Source organism: Castor canadensis, chromosome 9, assembly GCF_047511655.1.
Source record: "Castor canadensis chromosome 9, mCasCan1.hap1v2, whole genome shotgun sequence".
Taxonomy (NCBI): domain Eukaryota; kingdom Metazoa; phylum Chordata; class Mammalia; order Rodentia; family Castoridae; genus Castor; species Castor canadensis.
This window is the reverse complement of record NC_133394.1, coordinates 36,603,238-36,616,202: the sequence shown is the minus strand read 5'-3', so window position 1 is coordinate 36,616,202 and position 12,965 is coordinate 36,603,238. Positions and strand designations below refer to the sequence as shown.

The window sequence follows — 12,965 nt, the reverse complement described above, 5'->3', positions numbered from 1 at the left end:
TCTCTCTCTCTCTCTCTCTCTCACACCCCTTTCTCTCTCTCTCTCTCCTTTTGCTCCTCCTCCTCTTCCACTCTTCCCTCATCAATCATCATGTGTATCTGATACAAATTTCCAACTAACTTACATTATATAAGAAAGTCTCTAAACATTAGAGAGTGTTAAAATTTTACTAGAATTACTTTTTCACGAAGATTTTTTCCAACTGCCATTTTGTGACTCTGAAAATCAATTTTAAAATTCTATAACTCCAAGAAGTTCCATAATAGGAGGCAACTGTAGGATTGTTCCAACATTTGAATCACATTTATAGAACTAGTCTCTCGTGGGAGAAAAAGAAATGTTAGCAACACATTAATAAACTCTTTCTTATGTAATGTATTTTTAACAGTTTCAAAGTACTTCTTAGACCTCATAACACAATCAAAAATTATCTTTAATTTATTGTAAATGTTCTGTTTTAAAATCCTGTATGTTGGGCAGGGTAATGGTAGAGCACCTACCAATCTTAAGGCCCTGATTTCAAACCCCAATATAACAAAAAAATGATAATTTAAAAAAATTCTTTATGATATATACCAGTTGGCTTTAAATGTATATATTTAAATAATGTGTCTTGTTATTATTACAAAACAGTTATTTTAAAAATCCCTACAGTTTAAGTGAAAGTCGATTAAGCTAGATGAAAAATGTAAAATATCAGTTAATGTCACACATTCCTCAAACTTGCCCTAAGGTATTTTCTGTGTGTTTTTTCCCGGTGGTAGTTGGTTGACAATGTTGCCAAAGCTCTCCTTCAGGAAATGTGTGCTGTTACATTCAATTCAAAAATTAAAGTTACTGTAGTTTTATAAACACTTAAAAGAGAATGCTTTCTAATATCCTGTTTACTGAGCATATTATATTAATACTTAGATTCCAATGTAGAATAATATGCTATTTAGAAAAATAAATTGATTTATTCAATATTCAGTCCTTGTATAAAAAAATTTAAATCTACTTAAAGTCACCATAATTTCACAAAAATGTTTGAAACCTTCTATCTTGATTAATATAACATATATTGGCACATGAAAAGTCACATTTTAAATATTTAGTTTTCAACTCACAAGCTGATTTAAAATACAGTTGCTGTTTTAAAAATGATGGATCATATATAGAGTCTAGAATGACAGATCTAAAAGGAAAATAAAATTTCATATATCTTGTTCTAAAACCAAATGCAGTGAGAGGAGCAAATGTGTAAAGGGACGAAGAGCTCTCAGAATGATTTCATAAGGAAATTAAGTATACTCTAACTTTTCCTGTGTTGACAATATTCTATTTCCTTAACTATTTCTACATAGATACTTCAGGAAAACATAGATATTGTCTAAGTTATTTGTAATGCCTTTTTAGACTTAGGGTCTTATCAATAACTAAATCCATATGGCTAGAATTTGAACTCATCCACTTTGGAGCCAGAGATTTGTCTCCATCTTTGGTACAGTGTATTTTCATAAAAATGGCTATCTCTTCTTCCCACTTTTGGTGGAAAAATGTAGTGACATTCTCCTATAAATGATTTTAAGATTCTTGGCAATGACAAAATACATCCCAAAATATATGTGTGAGTGAAACAGATGAATCCCTGCTGGTATCTTGGAATAACTATCTAGAACATGAATGCTAAATAGCCAGTGATTAACATGATGAGAAGAAAATAAATTATACTAATTAAAAGATACGTGAATTGGACACGAATATAGTTAATACTTTAGTGATTATAATTATTAAATGCATCTGTATGAAAAAGAAGTGGATAGATACTTAAAGGAAGCAGTGAGCATAGTTTGATCAAACTCAATTCATTTATCAATGTCTACTTACTAAAAATTCCTATCATGGACACGTCATAGACAAAGTCTGTCTGTCTCCTGGAAAAACGTTTTCCAGTCTTATGACATAGTTGGGAATTAGGTAAAGGAAAATGGATTGACTGCAAATTGTAGTAGTGCTGTTTGAATGCAGCACTCCAGGTGTGCCTATGAAGAGTATGAGTTCCACCTGGAGGAAGGAGCTGCCACAGAACTCAGCCCTCAGTGCTGGCGTGATCTCTAAAACACCTGTTTTGTAGTCATGGCAACTATATCTGCAAATACAGACAGATGTTAGATAACTGACTTTGAACCTAAGAAAGCCAAGAGCACAGTGCCATAATCATAATACGTTATACATGCTATAGTGCCTTGATCCACGGCCATCATCAAAGAGCAGGGTCCTGAATGTCAAAGGCTTGTGTTCTACTTCTTGCTTTACCTGGGTGTGATCTTAGACACAACTCTCCAGCTTTCTTACATCCTAATTGCTTAAAATTGTCATGGTTTCAAGGTTACATATTAACAGAACTTTTGGAATTGAAATTCTATGGTTCTACATAGCAGGCACTTAATCTATGCTGATATATTCTTTTTTATTGACATTTTATATAATGTTCAATGTGGAGAACCTAAAATGGGGTTGAGAACTCATGTCTAGATACTCATATCTGGTTCTTACTTTTCTCCTTTTAATAAAATAAGAATTTGTTAGAATGACTGTAGATTTTATCAAGACTTATAGTCAAGATAAATTACATTAAGAATATTAGTTTCCAATGATGCTAAGATTTTCTATGCATTCATTGTAGCCAAAAATATAAATGGCATATTTTCCTTGACAATATTTAATCATAGCAACAACAGCAGCAACAGCCACGGGAGAAAAAGAGTTATTTTTCTTTTTTCAGATTTAGCCAATAAACTACACTTCTTATTCTTAGAGAATATCCCTTGAAACAAGCAGAACCAAGAATTTGACAGTACATTCCCTTCTCTGTGTTTTCATATCTGCATCATATTTTATGCTATTAAGATGCACTTTTGCCTAACACTTGTCTTCCTTTGGCTATTCAGTTATAACAAGGTAACGAAGTATGTATACATTTTTCAAAAAGAAAGCGCACTGCACCTTATCAGCACTAGTAAATACTCAGAGTAATTGACAAATTGCTGAAATGCTGGCTTTGTGAATAGACCAGCACTTTTCCATCTGACTCCTCATAACCAATTTATTTCTCTGTACTTCACTATCATTGTATTAAATTTTAAAAAATTTAAAATTACTCAAATGACTTAGACATCTAGTATTAATATAGCATGTATACGTTCAAGCTCATGCACAACATAATTGTGATTTACCTGTATTTTCATCCCTCCCTCATTTCTACACTCCACAACTCATTTCTATGTATCTTTCCACAAAGCTTGTCATAATCATATATTTATTGTTACTTCTACTTTTTATGCTAGACATTGTTTCCTGGAGTTTATTTCCTCAGTCTTTGTCCACAGTATTCTGAGAAATTGTAGGAATATGCTGTTTTAAATCATGAAACCACACAATCTCCCTTTAAACACTTGTGTATTTTATTTTCCTTTTAGAATATATATTATCATAAAGGTATAACCAGAATTCTTTTGGATATTATTGGGGTTTAAATTTAGGGCCTTGCACTTGCCAGACAGGTATCCTACCACTTGAGCCTTACCTCCAGTCCTTTTTGCTTTAGTTGTTTTCAAAGAGGGTCTCGTGTATTTTGCCAGGGCCAGCCTGAACTATGATCTTCCTACTTAAGCATCCTGGGCAGCTGGGATGGCAGTGATTACAATCACACCCATCTTTTTAGTTGAGATGGGGGTGAATCTCCATAATTTTTTGCCAGAGTTGTTCTTGAGCCACAATCCTCCCAGTGTCAGGCTAGGGAGTAGCTGGTATTACAGCTGTGAACTATCATGCCTGGCCAAAACCAACATTTTAATAATATGTTTTTTAGGGAAATGAAAGTCAAGAACCATAAAATATCTTCTTAGTTTGTCATAAGAAAACTAACAAAAATGAAGGGTAAATACTAGAATTTTATATAGAAATTCATGACTACTTACCAAATAGTTTTCACTCATATATTTTGAGAAAAGATTCTTTTTCTTTTTTCTTTCTGATATTATGTAAATATTGTAAAGCATCAGAAAAAATGCAATTTAAGTTGTCATTTAAAAACTTTATTATATTAAAGGAAAAGAAGTAAAACAAAACAGTTATAAAATAAGTGCAACTTCTGATGAGTTTCAATAATATTACCATACAATGTTTCCAACTGAAGCTCAAAAAGAAGCAAAAGCTGTTTGTTCATTCTACTTTACTTCAGCTTCCACCTGCAAGGAGAGTCTCCCACCCCTAGGCTATACAATCATTGCCAACACCACTTGCTCTAAACTCTTTGAGTCAATATTCTCTCCATTCTCTATGGCTGGACAGGAGTCATTTTGAAAGGCCCAGAAAATTTCTGTAGGTTTCTTCTAGATTTTCCAGTAATAGTTGATAGACGGGAGCATTTGGTCCTTTTGGAAAAAATAAGAAAATTTTGGAATGTAGTTCAGATGGTAGAGCATCTTCCTATCAAATGTGAGGCCCTGAGTTCAAATTCCAGTACCACCAAAAAAATAAGAAGAAAATAATAAGTAATATAAGACAGAAATACATACAATTCTTCAGTACCTGATAATAATTTGCAAAGGCTTCACTATGGATTACCTATTAAAATTACTCATTCTGCAATTATAGGTTCAAGGTTTCATGGATTTCTGGCTGGAAAATAAATTTTAGCATATGAAATCTGTAATAACCACAAGGTATGCAACCCCCCCCCCACACACACAGAGGCATTAACATAATTGAGAATTACATCAATTATAGTAAATTTTATGAAATCACTACATGGATAGCTCATATTTAATCATATTCTTCTAGTGCTGTTTTAAAGCATAGCTCCCTCCAATGTTCTCTAATATGAGTTGTGGGGCGAGACTCCAGGTTTATTTTCTTCCTGTCACCATTTTTTACAGGACTCATCTTTGTCAATAACCTAATATGCCACAATTTCTGTATTCTAAGTTCCAGATATGTTTGAGGCTCAATCAGGACTTTCAGTTCTGTTTCTACAATAATTCTGCCTGTGCAGAATATAGTGTGCTTTTGTACCACACTAGCTAAACTAATGAAGCTTTGTAAGATATTCTACTATCTGAAAAGGCAACTCTCCACACCATTTACTCTTTTTTTGTTCAGAATTTTTGTAATTATTTTTGCATAGAAAATAAATAATAATAATGTTTAGTTTAAATGATTTTTATTTATGGAATTGGATTATACTCATTAACTTTGATGGAAATGGATCATAAATATTTAGAATGTGAAATATGGAATGTAATGACCAATGGATAATGAATGTAATTCTTTTTTATTTTTTATTGTACTGGGGGTACATTGTGACATTTACAAAAGTTCTTGCAATGTGTAATAGTTGAATTCACCCCATGATCATTCTCTTTTATCCCCCCACACTCCCAATTCCTGGAATAGTTTTTTTTTTATTATTCATATGTGCATACAATGTTTGGGTCATTTCTCCCTCCTTCCCCCACCCCCTCCCTTACCTACTCCACCCTCGTCTCTACTCCCCTACCCCCTCACTGCCAGGCAGAAACTATTCTGCCCTTATCTCTAATTTTGTTGAAGAGAGAGTATAAGCTATATTAGGAAGGAACAAGGGTTTTTGCTAGTTGAGATAAGGATAGCTATACAGGGAATTGACATGCATTGATTTTCTGTACATGTGTGTTACCTTCTAAATTAATTCTTTTTTTTTTTTTCATTTTTCTTTTATTATTCATATGTGCATACAAGGCTTGGTTTATTTCTCCCCCCTGCCCCCACCCCCTCCCTTACCACCCTTAAACTAACCTTTTCTCTAGTTCCTGGTCCCCTTCTCCTATTGGCCTCTGTAACTTTAAAGTATCTGCATTAGTTTTTCTGCATTGAGGGCAACAAATACTATCTAGTTTTTTGGGTGTCCTACCTATCCTCATACTTCCCTTGTGTGCTGTCACTTTATCATGTGATCAAAGTCCAATCCCCTTGTTGTGTTTACGCTTGATCTAATGTCTGCATATGAGGGAGAACATATGATTTTTGGTCTTTTGGGCCATGCTAACCTCACTCAGAATGATGTTTGCCAGTTCCATCCACTTACTTGCAAATGATAACATTTCATTCTTCTTCGTGGCTGCATAAAATTCCATTGTGTATAAATACCACATTTTCTTAATCCATTCATCAGTGGTGGGACATCTTGGCTGTTTCTACAACTTTGCTATTATGAATAGCACTACAATAAACATTGGTGTGCAGATGCCTCTGGAGTAACCTGTGTCACAGTCTTTTGGGTATATCCCCAAGAGTAGTATTGCTGCATCATATGGTAGATCTATGTTTAGATTTTTAAGAAGCCTCCAAATTTTTTCCAGGGTGGTTGTACTAGTTTGCATTCCCACCAGCAGTGTAAAAGGTTTCTTTTTTCCCCACATCCTCGCCAACACCTGTTGTTAGTGGTGTTGCTAATGATGGCTATTCTAATGGGTGAGTGGAATCTTAGAGTGGTTTTTATTTGCATTTCCTTTATGGCTAGAGATGGTGAGTATTTTTTCATGTATTTTTTTTGGCCATTTGAATTTCTTCTTTTGAGAAAGTTCTGTTTAGTTCACTTGCCCATTTCTTTATTGGTTCATTAATTTTGGGAGAATTTAGTTTTTTGAGTTCCCTATATATTCTGGTTATCAGTCTTTTGTCTGATGTAAATATTTTCTCCCATTCAGTGGGTGGTCTCTTCAGTTTAGAGACCATTTCTTTTGTTGAGCAGAAGCTTTTTAGTTTTATGAAGTCCCATTTATCTATGCTATCTCTTAGTTGCTGAGCTGCTGGGGTTCCATTGAACCTATACCTATTAGTTCCAGAGTATTTCCTACTCTTTCCTGTACCAACTTTACAGTTTGGGGTCTGATATTAAGATCCTTAATCCATTTTTAGCTAATATTGGTATAGGGTAATAAACATGGATCTAGTTTCAGTTTTTTGCAGACTGCTAACCAGTTTTCCAAGCAGTTTTTGTTGAAGAGGCTGTCTTTTCTCCATCATATATTTTTAGCGCCTTTGTCAAAGATAAGTTGGTTATAGTTGTGTGGCTTCATATCTGGGTCCTCTATTCTGTTCCACTAGTCTTCATGTCTGTTTTTGTGACAGTACCATACTGTTTTTATTGCTATTGCTTTGTAATATAGTTTGAAGTCGGGTATTGTGATACCTCCAGCATTGCTCTTTTTGCTGAGTATTGCCTTGGCTATTCGTGGTCTCTTGTGTTTCCAAATAAATTTAACAGTAGATTTTTCAATCTCTTTGATGAATGTCATTGGGATTTTGATGGAAATTGTATTAAACATGTAGATTACTTTTGGGAGGATAGACATTTTTGCTATGTTGATTCTACCTATCCATGAGCATGGGAGATCTCTCCACTTTCTGTAGTCTTCCTCAATCTCTTTCTTCAGAAGTTTATAGTTTTCCTTATAGAGGTCATTCACATCCTTTGTTAAGTTTACACCTAAGTATTTGATTTTTTTTCGATGCTATTGTAAATGGAATTGCTTTCATATATTCTTTCTAGTTTGTTCATTATTAGTGTATAGAAATGCTAATGATTTTTCTATGTTGATTTTTATATCCTGCTGCCTTGCTATAGCTGTTGATGGTGTCTAGGAGCTTTTGAGTAGAGTTTTTTGGGTCTTTAAGGTATAGGATCATGTTGTCTGCAAATAGGGATATTTTGACAGTTTCTTTACCTATTTGTATTCCTTTTATTCCTTCTTCTTGCCTAATTGCTCTGGCCAGGAATTCCAGTACTATGTTGAATAGGATTGGAGATAGTGGGCATCCTTGTCTTATTCCTGATTTTAGAGGAAATGGCTTCAGTTTTTACCATTAAGTATAATGCTGGCTGTAGGTTTGTCATATATAGCTTTTATAATGTTGAGGAACTTTCCTTCAATTCCTAGTTTTCTTAGAGCTTTTATCATGAAATGGTGTTGGATCTTATCAAAGGCTTTTTCTGCATCAATTGAGATGATCAAGTGGTTTTTGTCTTTGCTTCTGTTAATGTGATGTATTACATTTATTGATCCTGGAATAGTTTTAACAGATCTCATTTTTCCATTTGCCTACACGATTACATAATATTTCCACCATATTCAACCTCCTACACCCTTTCCTCATATCCTCCTCCCTCTCACTGGTACCAGCCCCCCAAACAAGACCTGAGTTGCCTTCCTCATCTCTATTCTGAAAAAAAGAAAAAGACATTTTTGTTTAAGATAGCATACAGGGTGTGTATGAACCAAATTTAGTTCATCCCCATTTTTCTCCTTTTTACCTTACTCCCCTTTTTAAGGTGATTTCAACAAGTTTAAAATTTCTGTATTCATTCTTGTATGGGAAGTACGTCAGCCATATTCACCTTCTTGACTTCCTTCTGTTAGCTTCCCTCTCTCAGTTAGTTCCCCTTAGTGTGACCTGTTTTTCATAATATCGCTTGTATTTGTATAGGTTTACATTCCACATATGAGAGAAAACATGTGGCCTTTGGCTTTCTGAATGTGGCTAACTTCACTTAAGATGATGCTCTCTAGTTCTAACCATTTACCAGCAAACAACAAAATTTCATTCTTCTTTATGGCTGAATAAAATCTCATCATATATAAATACCACATTTTCTTAATCCAGATAGAATCCAGTAACTGACAGCAGAAAATCATGATCATCACACCAAGTTCAAATACTGACTCTGGCATATATGTTGGATGATATAACGTATCTGAGCCTAAGATAAGTTAAAATATTTCTAAAATGAAGTGAAAATAATAACACATGTTCATGCAGATATATGGAAATCACACAAGGCAATACGCACGAAGCACTCAAAGGGTTACCAGTACATAGAAATGTTCTCAGTAAATGCTATCTACTACTTTAGGTAATTTTCTGTGAATATACATGCCAGTATTGTCAAGGCCAAAAGGAATCATGTGTGTAAAGAATTCATGGCTACCATTAGCCAATTTCTTGCCCATTGACATTTCCTGCTCAATTTTCCATGATAAATTATGACTTACTCTGGAGTAGTGCTGTCCAATAAAAATTTCAGCAATGACGGAAGTGTTCCACATACTGGCCAGTACAGTAGTTATCAGCCATGTCTGCTACTTAACACTTGAACTATGATCACTGCCATCAAGAAACTAAATTTATTTTATTAACTGTATAAACTTAAATTTAAAATGCCATGTGTGGCCTTATTGGTCAGTGCTGCTCCAAAGGACATGAACAGAAAATGAAATCCAGTAATTATTCCATAGCCAGTGTTTCCTCTCATTTGTTGTGGTCACAGAGTAAGACTTGAATGTCTTACTTAAGTTTTTATGATTTAACATTTTGTTCATAGAATTATGGTATTTGAGGCACTTTCCTCTCTTCTTTTTTAATTGACAGATAATGTGTGCGTTTTGAAATATGTATATATTGTGGAATGATTAAGTCAATCTAACTTATACATCACCTCACTTATCTTTTCTGCATTTTTAGCAATTTTCAAACATACAGTACATTATTAATTATAGTCACCATGTTATGTAATAAATCTTATAAACTTCTCCCTTGTATCCTTTGACTGACACTTTTGATACTCTACCTTTACCCAGATTCTGATTAAAACTATTCTGTTCTCTGGTTCTATGAATTTGACTCTTGCAACTGTAAGTGAGATCATGTAGCATTTGTCTTTCTGTTTCTGCATCATTTAAATTTACACTTGCCTATAGGGTCATCCATGCTGTATCAAGTGGCAGAATTTCCTTCTTTTTTCAGACTTAGTATCCCGTTATGTACACATGTACCATAGCTCAAAAACCACTCACTGATGTATATATAGCTTGATTCCTTATTTTGATTACTGTGAATAATGTTCCAGTGAGTTGGTAAATGCAGGTATCTCTTGAACACATTAATTTCAATTTCTTAGCAATTTTCAATTGCTAAGTCATATAATACTGCTAATTTTAGCTTTTTCAAGAACCTCCATACTATCCTCCATGTGGTAGAAATTTATATTCCCAACAGTATACAAAGGTTCTGACATTACCACATTCTCACCAGCATTTGCTATTTTAAATCTTTTTTGTAATAGTGATCCCAACAAGTATGAGGTGATATGTCATTATTGTTTTAAATTGCATTTCCCTGATGATTAGTGATCTTGTACATTTTTTAAATATTAAAAGAATAAACTTGAAGCATAATAGTACTTATTTCAAATATATTACAAAGATATAATACTCATAGCAGCATGATACTGGAATAAATAGAAGCATAGACCAGTGGCAGAATAAACTCAGAAATGAACCAACACATGTACAATCAATTGATTTCAGTGAGAACAATTCATTCTTTTCATTAAATGATATGGATAAAACTGGATATCCACTTGCAGAATAACATAGCAGGACCCTCATCTTACATCATGTACAAAATCACGTCAAAATCAATTATGAACTTAAATGTAGGACATGAAACTAAAGAAATTGTGGATGGAAGGCTGCATGACATCTGTCTGGATAATGATCTCTTTTTTATTTGTCCCAAAAGCACAGACAACAAAAGCAAAAATAAGCATGCAGGACTGCCTCAGACTAAAAAGCTTCTACACGGTAAAAGGAACACTTAACAAAATAAAGATGCAATGGCCAAGTTGGAAAAAATATTTCTAAATCATTCATCTGACAACCAGTTAATATCTAAAACATAAAAGTACGCCTAACAACTTAATACCAATGACAGAACTCATTTTTTAAAATGATCAAAAAAACCTAAATATGCATTTATCAAAAGAAGTAGTACAAATGGACAAAGAATATTTGAAAAACTGTACAATACCAATAGTCACTAGAAAAATGCAAAATTTTTCTGTAGCCTTGATAGTCTGTGTCATGAGTTTTCCAGCAGAATTGTGCTACAAGTAAATTTTTTGCGAGAACCTTTGCAACTTCCCTGAATTTCTGATATCATACATAACAGAAGCACTGACGTGTATCTGTGTAAAGGAGAAAACATGAACTATAGAGTCAGGATGGCCTGATTTCCTGGACTGGGTTTCAGTTCCCTGAATCTTGATCTCTCATCCTCCATTTCTTACATATAAAATTCTGAATTAATATTCCTTTTCTTACTATTTTTGTTAGACTTAGTCAAGATAATGTATGTGTCAAAGTGTGTGCTACCTAATGCCCATAAATATATGAATCCAATCTGCACTTCCTTTGGTCTCATGAGACAAAAATAAAACTAATCATGATTACTAATAAAAAGAATAATGCTTGTGATAGCTCTATAAATGCAATTTGCATTTATTGGTACTTACTATGTGCCATATTTGGCCCTTGATATACATGGTTTAGATAGACTAGTCAATTGAATCCTGACAAACATTTGAGAAACATACTACTGTTATTTTCATTTTACATAAGAAGAAAGAGTGATTACATGGATTAAGTAACTTGACTGGTCTGTTTAGTAAAGATCAAGATTTCAACCCAGAAGTCAGATTCTAGAAAATGTGTTCTTAATTTCTGTATTATATTGTTCTGTGTTACTCTGATCATTCTATATTTTGCTCAAGAAAGAAAAAGTAAATAAGATAGAGTAATTCTTTAATTATTTCTTACCAGTATCACTGCATCAAGATATTATTAAATAAAATTATTTTTTAGTACCAGTAATCAACTTAAAATCTACTTAAGTATCAAAGCATCAGCAGCCAACATATGAAATAATTATTAGGAAAAAACTCATCAGTAAGCTGGGACCAAACGTGTTTACTGAAATGAGGTACCATAAGGTAAAATTTGTTTTTTTAATTATTAAAGTTGTAAATCAGACTAGTATACAGTATTTTTGTTTAGTATTTTTGTTCAGATGAGGTTTTTAACATTATAAAGCTCATCAATATATACTTTATAAAAACAATAAATAAACCTCTAACAAATTCTCCTTAGATAATATAACAGTCTACAGCAAACTAATATTAATCAAGGGTTTTATTGCAACTGAAACTAGTTCACAATAATTACATTGCCATAATCAGTAGACAGATATAAATATAACTGCTTTTTGTACCAGATAAGTACAAAGTTTTGTGCATGTAAGAAATAGGAACAGTGATCAGCAAAGGGAAAGAGAGGGATTATTAAGAAAGAGAGTTATGATGAAGAACCATTATACAAAGCAAAGAGTTTAACAGTGTTATAGTTGTAAAAGAGCTAGAATTTAGGATGTCTGACTGCAGGTTTCGTACTGTAATTCAGTATTATCTTGATAGAATCACCACTTTTCTTGAGATTCATTGGATGAAGATTGAACTAAGTTCTCTTCCAACTACTAATGTCAATGAGTGATTGAGATCCATCAAATACTTATTCAACATCTAACATATACCAGATACTGTGCACAAAAAATGACTTTGTTTAAACCTTATACGATTTTATTATAGTGTATATATTTCAAATCAGAAATAGTGTGTTAAGCTCTTGGAAATTTTCTAATTGGTTCTGAGTAGTTGGTTTTGGTAAGAGTCAAAGTTTCCCTTGTACTTTTGACCTCATATAAATAATCTAACTCTATATTATATTAAGTGCAAAAAGGCTTAGAAGAAACCTTTATAGCTAGACTTTTAATTGTCTTCCAGTAATGTATTGTATATGTATAGCAGAGGAATGACCCACACCTAGTTCAGTTCAGCTTGGACCCCCTCCACACAAAAATGAGTTGTTCATTTTCTATTTATAAGATTCCAGTCCCTACATTCCTTTCTCTCCAGTTTCAGCCACTTCTTCACCACCTTCTTCTCCTGCCCCTATCCCTATGTAGTTAGGGAAAGAAAAAGAAATATGTGCTTTGACTTATATTTAGGCAAACCTTTCATAGAAATGCTAACTTGAGAGAAAATAAGAGGA

At 33.4% G+C, this 12,965-nt stretch overlaps 1 protein-coding gene across 1 annotated transcript in view; it reads left to right on the top strand.

Annotated features, from left to right (window-relative positions):
• Tacr3 (tachykinin receptor 3) overlaps positions 1-12,965 on the top strand; it is an 80,108-nt gene that overhangs the window by 34,163 nt on the left and 32,980 nt on the right. The gene's annotated exons all lie outside the window — the stretch shown is intronic.